This window comes from Pristiophorus japonicus, chromosome 2 (genome assembly GCF_044704955.1).
Source record: "Pristiophorus japonicus isolate sPriJap1 chromosome 2, sPriJap1.hap1, whole genome shotgun sequence".
Taxonomy (NCBI): Eukaryota; Metazoa; Chordata; class Chondrichthyes; family Pristiophoridae; genus Pristiophorus; species Pristiophorus japonicus.
The window spans coordinates 349,849,392-349,865,660 of NC_091978.1; the positions used below are offsets into that span (position 1 = coordinate 349,849,392).

A 16,269-nucleotide genomic window follows, 5' to 3' on the forward strand; every position below is an offset into this window, starting at 1 on the left:
GGATTTTGATGACCGGGGTGGGGCAGTGCCGAGTGGCGGGGTCAGGAGGACCTTTGTCTTACGGATGTTTAGTGTAAGGCCCATGCTTTCATACGCCTCAATGCTGCGGATGTTGGCCTGAGTGAGAAAACTAACGTTGGTATGCTTCTGCACAGGCTGCATATCTGGGATCTGCCCTCAGTTATGCAGCGTCAGACTGCAAGTTTTCGCAGGAGGACCGCCATCAGGTAGATTCGTATTCACAGAGGTTCACCGCCGACTGCAATTTTTGGCCCATTGTCTTCGGCCACAGCCACATACCTCATTTTCCTCCCATGCCACTATCTCGGGCTGAACCAGACTCTTCACACCCTCTGCCTATTTAATCCTGAGCTGAACTTCCGAGCCCATATCCTCCAATCACAAAGACCGCCGACATCCACCTCCATAATCTCATCCATCTTCACCCCTGTCTCAGACCATCTGCTGCTGAAACCCTCATTTGTGCTTTTGATGCCTCCAGCTGCAACTATTTCAATGCTCTCCTGGCCCAACCTCCTATAAGTTTTGCTTATCCAAAACTCTGCTGTCCGTATCCTAACTAGCACCAAGTCTGGACGACCATGTGTACTGGAAGTGTCACCAGTTGCAGCAACTTGAGCTCCGCATTTCGGAGCTTGAGCGGCGGCTGGAGTCTCTGTGATGCATCCACAAGACTGAGAATTTCATAGCACATTTCTAGAGGTGGTCACCCCACAGCTTAAAAGTGTGCAGACAGGGAGGCAATGGGTGACCACCAGACAGAAGAGGACTAGGCAGGTAGTGCAGGAGTCCCCAGAGTCCATCTCGCTCTCCATAGAAACATAGAAATAGGTGCAGGAGTAGGCCCTCCGAGCCTGCACCACCATTCAATAAGATCATGGCTGATCATTCACCTCAGTACCCCTTTCCTGCTTTCTCTCCATACCCCTTGATCCCTTTAGCCGTAAGGGCCATAATCTAACTCCCCCTTGAATATATCCAATGAACTGGCATCAACAACTCTCTGCGGTAGGGAATTCCACAGGTTAACAACTCTCTGAGTGAGTGAAGAAATTTCTCCTCATCTCAGTCCTAAATAGCTTACTCCTTATCCTTAGACTATGTCCCCTGGTTCTGGACTTTCCCAACATCGGGAACATTCTTCCTGCATCTAACTTCTCCAGTCCCGTCAGAATTTTATATGTTTCTATGAGATCCCCTCTCATCCTTCTAAACTCCAGTGAATACAGGCCCATGTCAGTCCTGCCATTCCGGGAATCAATCTGGTGAACCTTCGCTGCACTCCCTCAATAGCAAGAATGTCCTTCCTCAGATTAGGAGACCAAAACTGAACACACTATTCCAGGTGAGGCCAGTCTAAGGCCCTGTACAACTGCAGTAAGACCTCCCTGCTTCTGTACTCAAATCCCCTAGCTATGAAGGCCAACATACCACTTGCCTTCTTCACGCCTGCTGAACCTGCTTGCCAACTTTCAATGACTGATGTACCATGACACCCAGGTGTTGCTGCACCTCCCCCTTTCCTAATCTGCTGCCATTCAGATAATAATCTGCCTTCATGTTTTTGCCACCAAAGTGGATAACCTCACATTTATCCACATTATACTGCATCTGGCATGCGTTTGCCCACTCACCTAACCTGTCCAAGTCACCCTGCAGCCTTTTAGCGGCCTTTCTCACAGCTCACACTGCCACCTAGTTTAGTGTCATCTGCAAACTTGGAGATATTACACTCAATTTCCTCATCCAAATCATTGATGTATATTGTAAATAGCTGGGGTCCCAGCACTGAGCCCTGCGGTACCCCACTAGTCACTGCCTGCCATTCTGAAAAGGACCCGTTTCTCCCGACTCTCTGCTTCCTGTCTGCCAACCAGTTCTCTATCCACGTCAGTACATTACCCCCAACACCATGTGCTTTAATTTTGCACACCAATCTCTTGTGTGGGACCTTGTCAAAGGCCTTTTGAAAGTCCAAACACACCACATCCACTGGTTCTCCCTTGTCCACTCTACCAGTTACATCCTCAAAAAATTCTAGAAGATTTGTCAAGCAGGATTTCCCTTTCATAAATCCATGCTGACTTGGGCTGATCCCGTTACTGCTTTCCAAATGCGCTGCTATTTCATGTTTAATAATTGATTCCAACATTTTCCCCACTACTGATGTTAGGCTAACCGGTCTATAATTACCTGTTTTCTCTCACCCTCCTTTTTTTTAAAAAAGTGGTGTTACATTAGCTACCCTCCAGTCCATAGGAACCGATCCAGAGTCGATAGACTGTTGGAAAATGATCATCAATGCATCCACTATTTCTAGGGCTACTTCCTTAAGTACTCTGGGATGCAGACTATCAGGTCCTGGGGATTTATCGGCCTTCAATCCCATCAATTTCCCTAACACCATTTCCTGCCTAATCAGGATTTCCTTCAGTTCGTCCTTCTCACTAGACCGTCGGTCCCCTAGTATTTCCGGAAGATTATTTCTGTCTTCCTTTGTGAAGACAGAACCAAAGTACTTGTTTAACTGGTCCGCCATTTCTTTGTTCCCCATTATAAGTTCACCTGAATCTGACTGCATGGGACCTACGTTTGTTTTCACTAATCTTTTTCTCTGAAAAAGCTTTTATAGATATGTGAAATCAGTTTTTATGTTCCCAGCAAGCTTCCTCTCTTACTCTATTCTCCCCCTCCTAATTAAACCCTTTGTCCTCCTCTGCTGTATTACAAAATTCTCCCAGTTCTCAGGTTTGCTGCTTTTTCTGGCCAATTTATATGCCTCTTCCTTGGATTTAACACTATCCTTAATTTCCCTTGTTAGCCACAGTTGAGCCATCTTCTCCGCTTTATTTTTACTCCAGACAGGGATGTACAATTGTTGAAGTACAGCCATGTGATCTTTAAATGTTTGCCATTGCCTATCCACCGTCAACTCTTTAAGTATCACTCGCCAGTCTATTCTAGCCAATTCACATCTCATACCATCGACGTTACCTTTCCAACCAGTATTCTGTTCTGAGAAACAATTACAGCTGTGAGAAGGGATGATATGTTAGAGGGGTCATCAAACGAGGCCATATGGGTTGAATTGAAGAACAAAAAAGGGGCGATCACACTACTGCATCACCAAACAGTCAGAGGGAGATAGAAGAACAAATATTTGGGCAAATTGCTACAAAGTACAAAAACTATAGAGCTGTAAAAGTGGAGGATTTTAACTTCCCTAATATTAACTGGGGGAAAAGTCTTGTGAATGATAACGAGGGTGAGGAATTCCTAAAATGCATTCAGGAGAACTTCTGTAGCCAGTATGTAACAAGCCCAACAAGGGAGTGGGTGGTTCTGGACTTGGTTTTGGGGAATGAAGAGGAGGCAGGTGGAAGAGCATTTTGATGCTAGTGATCTTAATTCAGTAAGATTTAGGGTAGTTATTGAAAAGGACAAAGGGGGACCAGAAAATAAATTCTCAATTGGGGTAAAGCCAATTTTGCTGAGCTGAGATGCAATTTGGCCAAAATGTACTGGAAACGGCTACTTGATGATAGATCGGTGTCAGAGCAGTGGGAGACATTCAAGGAGGAGACCCTGAGGATACAGAGCAAGTATGTTCCTTTAAAGAAATCTAGAGCCCCCTGGATGTCAAGGGACATACAGGGTAAGATAAAGAACAAAAGGGAAGCTTATGACAGATACCGAGAACTCAATACTGCAGAAACTCTAGAGAAGTATAAGAAGTGCAGGGGTGCAATTAAAAAAGATTTCAGGAAAGCAAAGAGAGAGCGTGAGATAATGTTGGCAAGTAAAATCGGGGAAATCCAAAAGATGTTTTATAAATACAATGGGCCCAAGTTTCCACATGATTTGCGCCTGATTTTTAGGAGCAACTGGTGGAGAACGGACTATCTTAGAAATCGCAATTCTCTACATTTTTTTTTCTGCAGTTCTAGTCAGGTAGAACAGTTCTACTTTGGAACAGAATTTTTTCTTCAAAAGGGGGCGTGTCCGGCCACTGACGCCTGATTTGAAAGTTTCCACAGTGAAAACGTACTCCAAACTAAAGTAGAATGGAGCAAGTGAAGATTTTTGTAGAACTGAAAAAACCTGTTCTACACATTAAAAAATCAGGCGCAGGTTACAAATTAGGCGTCCAGAACGAGGGGGGGGGGGAAAAGGGAAGTCATTAAATTCTATAATAAATCCTTATTTATACTTATACAAATATTATACAAATAAATCCAACCTGAATAAACATTTATAAGCAAAGAAAAGATTAAATAAACCATCTTCCTACCTGTGTGAAAGTGCTTCAGGCAGGCCTTTCGGGACCGAAGGCTGAACGGGCCGACCCGAGACTTCAGGCAGGGCCCGTCCCCAGCACCAGATTTACAGGTAGGTGGCATTGGGTTGGGTCGGTTCGGAGGGAGGGAGAGGGAGGGAGGAAGGGAGAGAGAGAGAGAGAGAGAGAGAGGGGGGGAGAGGGGGAAAAAGTGGGGGGGGAAGAAAAGAGGGGGGGGGGAGGGAGAGAAAGGGGGGGGGGAGAAAGAGGGGGGGGGGGAGGTCAGGTCGGATCCAGTCCGGGAGCGGGGGTCGGGTCCAGTGGGGGGGGGTCGGATCGGGGGGTGGGAGCGCGGGTCGGGTTGGGTCCAGTCGGGGGGGCGGGGAGCGGGAACAGGAGCGCGGGTCAGTCGGGGGGGGCGCGGGTGTCGGGTCTGGTCCGGAGGCAGGGGGGAGCGGGTGTAGGGTCTGGTCTGGTCCGGAGGCGGGGGGGGTGGGGGAGCGAGTGGGTCGGGGGGGGAGCAGGAGCTGGCCGTCGGAGGAGCCTTATTCACGCAGCCCCAGTGAGGCCATTGGGCCAGGGGCTGCGTGCTTCGGGCCCCTCCCACACAGTTCGGTGCCTGGAGCTACTGCACTTGCGTGCCCACTGTAGTGCGCATGTGCAGAGGTCCCGGCACTGTTTTCAGCGCAGGGACTTGGCTCCGCCCCCCTACAGCTCGTGCTGGCTGCGCCGAGAGCCAGAGGACCTGCAAGTAGGTGGAGAACACCGAGGATTTTTTTAGGTGCACTTTGTGGCGCGAAAAACGGGCGTCCAGCTCGGAGGGGCGCCCGTTTTTTTTCTTGTGGAAACTTGGGCCCAATAAGAGCAAGAGGTTAACTGGAGAAAGAGTGGAGCCTATTAGAGACCGTAAAGGAAATCTGTGTGTAGAGCCAGAAGACGTGGCTATGATTCTTAATGAATACTTTGCATCTGAAATATTAGACGAGATAAACATAGTGAGAGAGGAAGTATTAAGGTCCTTAGCAGCTTTGAAAGTAGATAAATCCCCAGGCCCGGATGAAGTGTATCCCAGGCTGTTAACAGAAGCTATGGAGGAAATACCAGAGGCTCTGACCATCATTTTCCAATCCTCTCTGGCTTACAGGTGTGGTGCCAGTGGGCTGGAGGACTGCTAATGTTGTACCTTTGTTTAAAAAGCGAGAAAGGGATAGACCGAGTAATTACAGGCCAGTCAGCCTAACCTCAGTGGTGGGAAAATTATTGGAAAAAGCCTGAGGGACAGGATAAATCTTCATTTGGAAAGACATGGATTAATCAAGTCAGCATGGATTTGTCATGGGAAGGTCGTGTCTGACTGACGATTGAATTTTTTGAGGAGGGTCGATGAGGGCAGTGCGTATGATGTAATATATATGGATTTTAGCAAAGCTTTTGATAAGAACCACATGGCAAAGGGGTCCAAGGGAAAGTAGCAAGTTGGATCCAAAATTGGCTCGGAGGCAGGAAGCAAAGGGTATTGGTGGTGGTTTGTTTTTGTGACTCGAAGGCTGTATCCAGTGGGGTTCTGCAGGGCTCAGTACTGGGTCCCTTGCTTTTTGTGGTATATATCAATGACTTGGACTTGAATGTTGGGGGTTGGATTAAGAAGTTTGCAGATGACAATAAAATAGGCTGTGTGATTGATAATGAAGAAGAAAGCTGTGTAAATGTAGATTTTTTTCTCTCAATCTGGTTCAGTAAAATTACTGAGTCGAATACCTCTTGTGCTTTGAACAAAGCAGTCTTTATTTTACCGGCCGGCAAGACTTATCAGACAGAGGATATACATTCTAGGTCGAGCGTTGACACTCCCTACGGATAAGTGAAGTTACATCGTAAAGCGACAACAGTTATACATTCTTGGCAAAAGATAACAAGATAGGGCTAGAGTGACATCCTAGTTCAACCTATCTCTTTTGGTCCCTCTTTCCCTTTGTCCACTCATAAGCCGACCTAAGTATGGTCTGATTTTAAACAAAGACCTTCTGTTAATGTTTCAGGTTAATAACATGATTTAATAAGACCTTGAGGTTTTTCTGCAAGCTGTGGGTTTTGTTAGCCATGTCATGGCTATTCCTCCATGAATTCTTTGTTAGCTTATACTGTCCCTATACAATTCCCACGTTCTCAACTTCAATGTCTCTATACATTTTAAACATTCACATTCCCCCCTTTTATCATTCCATGATAACACTTAGGATCATTCCAGGAGTAAAATGTATAGGGAATGTGAACACACCTAATATCCAGAAAAGTTCCCATTTTGCGCATAAACATAAGACATGTAGCTCTCGTCTCTGTCTCCCCTCCCATGCGCCGAAACTGTCATATATCAACACTATTATACAGACTGTGGCATACAGACAGTTTCATCTTATGGCTCAGGATTTAGATAAATAGTCCAATTATTTTGCTGATTAAAAGAGTTTTTTTTTTATTTTTCATTGCCAATCTTTCCAATTCTTTGTCAAATCACAAACGCCAGAGGTCACCTTGCACACATCAAGGATCACTCTGCGCCAATGCTCTTAGCCAAAAGGCCGAGAGCCACTGCACCGTTCCTGGAAGTACTGCAATAACAGGTTCGTGCCATGGAGGTGGATGGGTCAGGCCCCCCACACACCTCCGTGGAGGTGGATGGGTCAAGCCACCCCACCCACCTCCTATTTCCAAAAAGCATAGGAGAACCACCTTCCTGATCCAGGGAGAACCACTTTGGGGTCATGGTTACTCCCCTGTCAGGTCAGTTACACATGATCTTAGCCAAAAGGCCGAGAAGCGATTAAATAAAAGAGTTCAGTTTTCCCGTCTCTCTTCTCAGGTCACCGTCGGTGTAGCTGGCTGTCTATCACTGCGGGTAAAAGTTCAAACTGGTCCACGTTCCAATTAGGATGCCAACAGCCTTGTTCAGCTATGGAGAAGAGGAAGTCTGGAACAGAAACAGGAGTTAGAATAACCAGTAAAATAGGTTCGTTAGAGGGTGGTGAGCTTGCAGTGGTGCAGGTGAACCCAGGCACTTTCCACTTTACAATTCCCACGTTCTCAACTTCAATGTCTCTATACATTTTAAACATTCACAGCTGTAGACTGAGGGAAGATATCAATGTACTGGTCAGGTGGGCAGAACAGTGGCAAATGGATTTCAATCCGGATAAATGTGAGATAATGCATTTGGGGAAGTCTATCATCATAGGCAGTCCCTTGGAATCGAGGAAGACTTGCTTCCACTCTTAGCATGAGTTCTTAGGTGGCTGTACAGTCCAATACGAGAACCAAAGTCTCTGTCACAGGTGGGACAGATAGTCATTGAGGGAAAGGGTGGGCAGGGAGCCTGGTTTGCTGCAAGCTCATTCCACTGCGTGCGCTTGATTTCTGCATGCTTTTGGCGACGATAGTCGAGGAGCTCAGCGTCCTCCCGAATGCACTTCCTCCACTTAGGGCAGTCTATGGCCAGGGACTCCCAGGTGTCAGTGGGGATGTTGCACTTTATCAGGGAGGCTTTCAGGGTGTCCCTGTAATGTTTCCTCTGCCCGCCTTTGGTTCGTTTGCCGTGGACAAGTTCCGAGTAGAGCGCTTGCTTTGGGATTGTCGTGTCTGCCATGCAAACTATGTGGCTGCCCAGCAGAGCTGATCAAGTGTGGTCAATGTTTCAATGCTGGGGTTGTTGGCCTGGACGAGGACACTAATGTTTGTGCATCTGTCCTCCCAGGGGATTTGCAGGATCTTGCGGAGACATCACTGGTGGTATTTCTCCAGCGACTTGAGGTGTCTTACTGTACATGGTCCATGTCTCTGAGCCATACAGGAGGGCGGGTATTACTACAGCCCTGTAGACCATGAGCTTGGTGACAGATTTGAAGGCCTGGTCTTCAAACACTCTTTTCCTCAGGCGACCGAAGACTGCACTGGCGCACTGGAGGCAGTGTTGGATCTCGTCGTCAATGCCTGCTCTTATTGATAGGAGGCTCCTGAGATAGGGGAAGTGGTCCACGTTGTCCCGGGCCACTCCGTGGATCTTGATGACTGGGGGACAATGCTGTGCGGCGAGGACAGGCTGGTGGAGGACCTTTGTCTTACTAATGTTTAGCGTAAAGCCCATGCTTAAATATGTCGACTATGTCCTGGAGTTCAGTCTCTCTGTGTACAGACACAGGCGTCATCCACGTACTGCAGCTCGACGACAGAGGTTGGAGTGGTCTTGGACCTGGCCTGGAGACGGCGAAGGTTGAACAGCTTCCCGCTGGTTCTGTAGTTTGGTTCCACTCCAGCGAGGAGCTTATCAACTGTGAGGTGGAGCATGGCAGCGAGGAAGATTGAGAAGAGGGTCGGAGCGATGACGCAGCCCTGCTTGACTCTGGTCCAGACGTGGATTAGGTCTGTGATGGATCCGTTGGTAAGGATCAGGTCTTGCATGTTGTCGTGGAGCAGGCGGAGGATGGTGATGTACTTTTGGGGGCATCCGAAACGGAGGCGGACGCTCCATAGACCCTCGCGGTTGACAGTGTCAAAGGCTTTTGTAAGGTTGAAGGCGGCCATGTATAAGGGCTGGAGCTGTTCCCTCCATTTTTCCTGCAGCTGTCGCGCTTCAAAAATCATGTCCGTTGTGCCCGGAGGGGATAAAATCCGCACTGCGACTCCGGGAGGAGCTCCTCGGCCACGGGGAGAAGACGGTTGAGGAGGACTCTAGCGACGACTTTCCCGGTGGTTCATAGCAGGGAGATTCCTCTGTAGTTGCCGCAGTCGGACTTGTCCCCTTTTTTAAAGATGGTTACGATCACTGCATCTCTAAGATCTCCCGGCATGCTCTCCTCCCTCCAGATGAGAGAGATGAGATTGTGTATTCATGCCAGTAGTGCCTCTCCACCATACTTCAGTGCCTCAGCAGGGATTCCATCCACTTCCGTTGCCTTGTTGTTTTTTTAGCTATCTTATGGCCTTTTCTACCTCATGCAGTGTTGGGGTCTCACTGAGGTGGTGGCGGGTAGCATGCTGTGGAATGGAGTCGAGAACACTCTAGTCAAAGGCAGTCTCGATTTGAGGAAATCTTCGAAGTGTTCCTTCCAGCGGGCCCTGACTGCCTCAGTCTTGGCCAGGAGTGGAGTGGGGCCTTGGGAGTTTGGTCCGTATATGGCCTTGACTGCGGTGAAGAATCCTCACACATCATGGCTGTCGGCCAGCTGCTGTATCTCCTGTGCTTTCTCCATCCACCACCTGTTCTTTAGGTCCCGGGTTTTTTGTTGGACCTTAGCCTTTAGCCATCTGTAATGCTGCTTTGCTGCTCCAGAGTTGGGTTGCTGTTTAAGGCTCAGGAGTGCCCTGCGCTTGCAATCTATTAGTTCTTGAATCTCCTGATCATTCTCATCAAACCAGTCCTGGTGTTTCTTGGTTGAGTGACTGAGTGTCTCCTTGCAGACACTGGTTATGGAGGCCTGGAGTGCAGATCAAGCTCTGTGGACATTCTGCATCTCGGGGTCATCAAGACATGCCAGGTTAGCTGTGAGGCGCTGACTGTAAAGGGCTCTCTTAGCTGGGTCCTTATGTGCCCCGGCATTGACTTTTTTTGCGACACTGCTTCTGCTGCCTCCTTCGCTTTGGGGCTATGTTGATGTCAATGATGGATCGGATTAGGCGGTGGTCCGTCCAGCAGTGGTCAGCTTCTGTCATGGCACGGGTGTTGCGCACATCCTTGTGATCCCTGGCTTGGACGATAACAGCTGAGCAGGTGTCAGTGTTTGGAGCGAGGGTGTTGCCATGATGCCTTGTATTTGTCCCTCTGGTGGAACAAGGTGTGGATGATGACAAGTTCATGCTCTAGACATTTTGTCAGGGGTAGGGTACCACTGGAGTTGGCTTTCCCTACCTCCTCTCTGCCAATCACTCCTCCCCAGAGGTCTCTGTCCTTGCCGACCCTGGCGTTGAAGTCGCCGAGGAGGATCAGTTTGTCGCCCTCGGGAACGCAGGTCAGGGATTTTTCGAGGTTGGAGTAAAAACCCTCTTTGGCCTCATCTGTTGCATCGAGTGTTGGGGCATAAGCACTGATGACCTTGGCACACTGGTTCCGGGATAGGGTGAGTCGAAGCGTCGTGAGGCGTTCGTTAGCCCCACAGGGGGAGGTCTAACAAGGGAAGGGAATACACATTAAATGGTGCGACCCTGAAAAGTGTAGAGGAACAAAAGGACCTTGGTGTGCAGGTCCACAGATCCCTGAAGGTAGCAGGCCAGGTAGATAAGGTGGTTAAGAAGGCATGTGGAATACTTACCTTTATTAGTCAAGGCATGGAATACAAGAGCAAGGAAGTTATGCTTGAACTGTATAAAACACTGGTTAAGCTGCAGCTGGAGTACTGTGTGCAGTTCTGGTCACCACTTTACAGTAAATACTTGATTGCACTGGAAAGGGTGCAGAGGAGATTTACAAGAATGTTGCCTGGATTGGATAATTTTGGCTATGAGGAAAGATTGGAGATGCTGGGTCTGTTTTCATTGGAACGAAGGATGAGGGGAGACCTGATTGAGGTGTATAAAATTATGAGGTGCCTGGATAGAGTGGATAGGAAGGATCAGTTTCCCTAGGTTTAGAGGAGATATGAGGGGAAATTTCTTCACCCAGAGGGTGGTGGGGATCTGGAACTCACTGCCTGAAAGGGTGGTAGAGGCAGAAAGCCTCAACAGATTTAAAAAATATTTGGATGTGCATTTAAAGTGCCGTAACCTACAGGGCTACAGACCAAGAGTTGAAAAGTGGAATAAGGCTGCATAGCAGTTGTTCGTCCGGCGTGGACACGGTGGGCTGAAATGGCCTCCTTCCATGTTGTAAATTTCTATGATTCTATGAAGTCCTGTTCACCCATCACCCCTGTGCTGATTGACCTACATTGGCTCTCGCTCCATCAAAGCTTTGATTTTAAAATTCTCATCCTTATGTTCAAATACTTCCATGGCCTCTCTCCACCTGATCTCTGTAACAAGCAACCTCCGAGAACGCTATATGCACTCAGAATGCAATTTCTTCCTAAAGCTAATAGCTTAAAAATATCAACTTCAAACCCAGGTTTTTGAGAAAGGCTGAGGCCTTCATGTGAAAACATTGAATATACTCAAAAATGAAAGATTCCTTTAAGGTAAGTTAAATCACGTTGTTTTGCAATGGCTTTTTTTTTCATGTAAATTACAAAGTTTTAAACTTTACAAAAACATTAGAATTTTCACTTACAGAGGAGAAAGTATTTGCATTTTTGCAGGGGGTGGGTAATTTGATTGGTTCGCATGGCTGGTCTTCTCTTCTAACAAATTAAATGCTATTGAATGTGTAAATTTGAGTCGCATCCAACCAGCTGGAGGAAATTTACTCAAAGTAGAATAAATTTGTTCAACACTAACCAACTGCAAGAATCTGTATTGTAAATTTATAAATTTGGTCATGTGTGACCGCATGTAAAAATAGAGAATCTTTTCTAATATATTACAAGCAAATCTCCCACAGTATTGTTCAAGGTGAATTGGAGGATTTCCTATTTTATTACAACTGGGGTGTTATGCCTACTGATTTAAGATGGCTGATTCAAATTCTGCTTTTATTACATGTTGTTCTTAATTGATTTTATTAATATTTATGAGATTGGGGTGAAACAAGACTGAATGTAAGATGTACCAGATTTAGTATTGGATACCTGCAGAACTGATGAGTTGGGTCATGGGATTTAGTGACACTGGGAGAGCAGTGTCGAGCTTTGGTAGCACTAAAGGGATGTTGTAAGACTTGGCAACACTGGGGAATGGTCCTGGATAATATCAGCAGTGAGTGGGGATGCTGGGATTTGGAAGGATGGGAGGGGGGGCTGTCCTATGATAAGGCAGCACTGGAGGGGGAACCTCAGATTTTGGTTTACTGGTGGACTTCTGGGATCTGTCAGAAATGGGATAGGAAAGGGATAGGATCTTATAGTATTGCTATGTGGATCCTAGGTGTTGTAAGTTTGTAAATTTCTAACCGATCTCTGCAAATATTGAATTAATTGGTTTGTGTGTGGTTATAAAAGGGGTCGGAGGGTCTAGTAAGGAGGAGGAACTGAGGGAAATCCTTATTAGTTGGGAAATTGTGTTGGGGAAATTGATGGGATTGAAGGCCGATAAATCCCCAGGGGCTGATGGACTGCATCCCAGAGTACTTAAGGAGGTGGCCTTGGAAATAGTGGATGCATTGACAGTCATTTTCCAACATTCCAATGACTCGGGATCAGTTCCTATGGAGTGGAGGGTAGCCAATGTAACCCCACTTTTTAAAAAAGGAGGGAGAGCGATAACAGGGAATTATAGACCGGTCAGTCTGACATCTGTAGTGGGTAAAATGATGGAATCAATTATTAAGGATGTCATAGCAGTGCATTTGGAAAGAGGTGATATGATAGGTCCAAGTCAGCATGGATTTGTGAAAGGGAAATCATGCTTGACAAATCTTCTGGCATTTTTTGAGGATGTTTCCAGTAGAGTGGACAAGGGAGAACCAGTTGATGTGGTATATTTGGACTTTCAGAAGGCTTTCGACAAGATCCCACACAAGAGATTAATGTGCAAAGTTAAAGCACATGGGATTGGGGGTCGTGTGCTGACATGGATTGAGAACTGGTTGTCAGACAGGAAGCAAAGAGTAGGAGTAAATGGGGACTTTTCAGAATGGCAGGCAGTGACTAGTGGGGTACCGCAAGGTTCTGTGCTGGGGCTCCAGCTGTTTACACTGTACATTAATGATTTAGACGAGGGGATTAAATGTAGTATCTCCAAATTTGCGGATGACACTAAGTTGGGTGGCAGTGTGAGCTGTGAGGAGGATGCTATGAGGCTGCAGAACGACTTGGATAGGTTAGGTGAGTGGGCAAATGCATGGCAGATGAAGTATAATGTGGATAAATGTGAGGTTATCCACTTTGGTGGTAAAAACAGAGAGACAGACTATTATCTGAATGGTGACAGATTAGGAAAAGGAGAGGTGCAAAGAGACCTGGGTGTCATGGTACATCAGTCATTGAAGGTTGGCATGCAGGTACAGCAGGCGGTTAAGAAAGCAAATGGCATGTTGGCCTTCATAGCGAGGGGATTTGAGTACAGGGGCAGGGAGGTGTTGCTACAGCTGTACAGGGCCTTGGTGAGGCCACACCTGGAGTATTGTGTACAGTTTTGGTCTCCTAACCTGAGGAAGGACATTCTTGCTATTGAGGGAGTGCAGCGAAGGTTCACCAGACTGATTCCCGGGATGGCGGGACTGACCTATCAAGAAAGACTGAATCAACTGGGCTTGTATTCACTGGAGTTCAGAAGAATGAGAGGAGACCTCATAGAAACGTTTAAAATTCTGATGGGGTTAGACAGGTTAGATGCAGGAAGAATGTTCCCAATGTTGGGGAAGTCCAGAACCAGGGGACACAGTCTAAGGATAAGGGGGAAGCCATTTAGGACCGAGATGAGGAGGAATTTCTTCACCCAGAGAGTGGTGAACCTGTGGAATTCTCTACCACAGAAAGTTGTTGAGGCCAATTCACTAAATATATTCAAAAAGGAGTTAGATGAAGTCCTTACTACTAGGGGGATCAAGGGGTATGGTGAGAAAGCAGGAATGGGGTACTGAAGTTGCATGTTCAGCCATGAACTCATTGAATGATGGTGCAGGCTAGAAGGGCCGAATGGCCTACTCCTGCACCTATTTTCTATGTTTCTATGTTTCTGTAAAACGACTATTTCTCTCGAGAAACATTTATAACAACTGCATAAATAAATGTACAGATTCTACGTTCTGTGTCTCTGCTTCATGGAATAGTAAATAAGCAAATTAATTTTTATTTTCAATTAGCGAAGTTCAGTCAACAATTTTTGCATCTCTTGTAAAGTGGCCAAGGAGGGACAGGACTTGCATTAAACAGCCTTTGTAAGTACCTGTAATCAAATGAGGAAGACCCCCAAAATATTTTTTTGGATAACTTCTGATTTCAAAAACAAATGGTTTACATTATCAGGTTAATCTACAAAAATATTTTTACCCTGCACCACTTCTGATATTTTCTGCCCACGACAGCTGTATGAAGAAACCTTATGTAAGTTAAGTGTTACAAATATCCTGGGTTAAGTGTTACAAATATCCTGGATCTACAGTATATATTCTATTGAGTTTGGCATCGCCAGTTATTCCATAAGTGGATCTCGTATCCCCTACAAATTGCGGAACACCTTTACTGTCTAATATTTGGTGAAACAATAGTGTGACCTGGGTCATAGCAATAGATTACATGTTGTGTATTAGATACCATGATCTTGCAGACACCACAATTTACACTCTCCTGTCTTTTCAGAGACAGACAAAATCTCTCGGGTGAGGCGAACCAACAAATTGGTTTATTTTGCATGAAATGTGAGTGAACAGTATACAGTCTACTAGTGAGATACATCTACTTCCTGCTGCTTCTCATTACATAAAAATAAATCATTGTGCATTGATGCTCACTTACAGATTAGATGTCTCCAATTAACTGATGCAAACTTTTGCTCATAAACAGTTTGGATTCACTTTGCCATGGTTCAATCTGTGTGTGTGTGTGTTTCTCCCTGTCACACTCACCACCTAGCGAGTGAGATACCTCTGTATCTTTGGCTATTCCAGGCTGCCTTGTAACTCTTCGCTCAACTCTTGGGTATCAAGGATTGGTCTTCCAAGCTGCCAATTAAAATTATCACTTGAATTAAAACCTCGACCGGGAATCGTCTGGTCCCTGTGTGCATGTTCAGCTAAGCCCCCTGCTAGGTATTTTGAATGAAAACCTACTCTAGCATCAGGGTGCGACATGATCTGAGGTCTGCTCAATGACTTCTCATTGTCTCAATGCTGATCTGATGTGAAGTATGCAACTTAATGGTTGTTCCATCTGGCATCCCACGTACTTATTTTGACGAACATTCTAAATAGCTTGTATATCTCTGGGAGTTACCTGTTGTAAGCTGAAACTGACCACCTGTCAATAATGTAACAATGTCAAATCCAGGCCAAATAGATAAAAATCCCAAAATGTTACATTCGAGCATGCAGTTCAAACAATGTAGGCTTACTCATCAATCCCCACCCATCATCATCATCATGCTGTTTGCAACTTCTTCCTCCTGCCTCTCGCCAGTTCTGCTCCACCCTGCCCTGAACGCGCATACTATTGCCTTCCTCCCCATGCTCTCCACGCCAAATACTGATATAATTTTCCTACTGCCCTCTGGCAGTTCAAGAAAACATCCATTGTCGCACATTTTATCACTGGTGCCCTACAACTCTCCTCTCACTATTCCCCTGAATCCCCTTCCTATGATTTTTTTTTCTGTGTCTCATCGTCCCCCTTCTAAGTCTTCCATACCCTGATAACCCCTTCACATTGCTTTCAAAGCCATGACTGCTCCCTCCCAGTGCTCCCACATAATGTTTAACATTCATTTTCCAAAAGTAACTAGCTACCCTGATATTACTGGTACAGGTGCAACGTCCCAAATCCGGAATTCCAAAAGTGGAGTTGTCCGAAAAGCGGACATTTCTGCGAGCGGCGAGGAGCGGAGGATCGGCAGGCGGCGAGGTCTGAATTCCAGCACGGATTCGGTCCAAAGGATTCTGGATTTCAGACGTTGTACCTGTATTGTTTTTCCTAGAATTTCATGTTTCAACTATTAGCCGCTGCTAACTTGCCCTTTGAAGCAAAGTATCTTGCTGTCATGTTTTTGGGTTTTATGCTAGATATTTTCTTAGGTTCAGTATCCTCAGCCACTCCCAGGTGTGGACTAAGCACCTCCTATGAGGGCCCAGGGGTAGCACGTGCCAGCCCACACTGCGATATGTGTGCGCACTAGGTCCGTGCAGCAGAGCAGGTCTCCAGTCGTCCAGGTTAACCCTTGCCACTGGATAAAGGCCTAGC

The 16,269-nt window shown here is 46.3% G+C and overlaps 1 protein-coding gene and 1 non-coding gene across 3 annotated transcripts in view; one reads left to right on the plus strand and one right to left on the minus strand.

Moving 5' to 3' along the window:
- Window positions 1-16,269, plus strand: part of stx18 (syntaxin 18) — a 188,544-nt gene that overhangs the window by 111,786 nt on the left and 60,489 nt on the right. The window lies entirely within an intron of this gene.
- On the minus strand, window positions 6,923-7,119 carry LOC139252029 (U2 spliceosomal RNA). Its single transcript, XR_011591439.1, has one exon. It is a non-coding gene; the product is annotated as a U2 spliceosomal RNA (small nuclear RNA).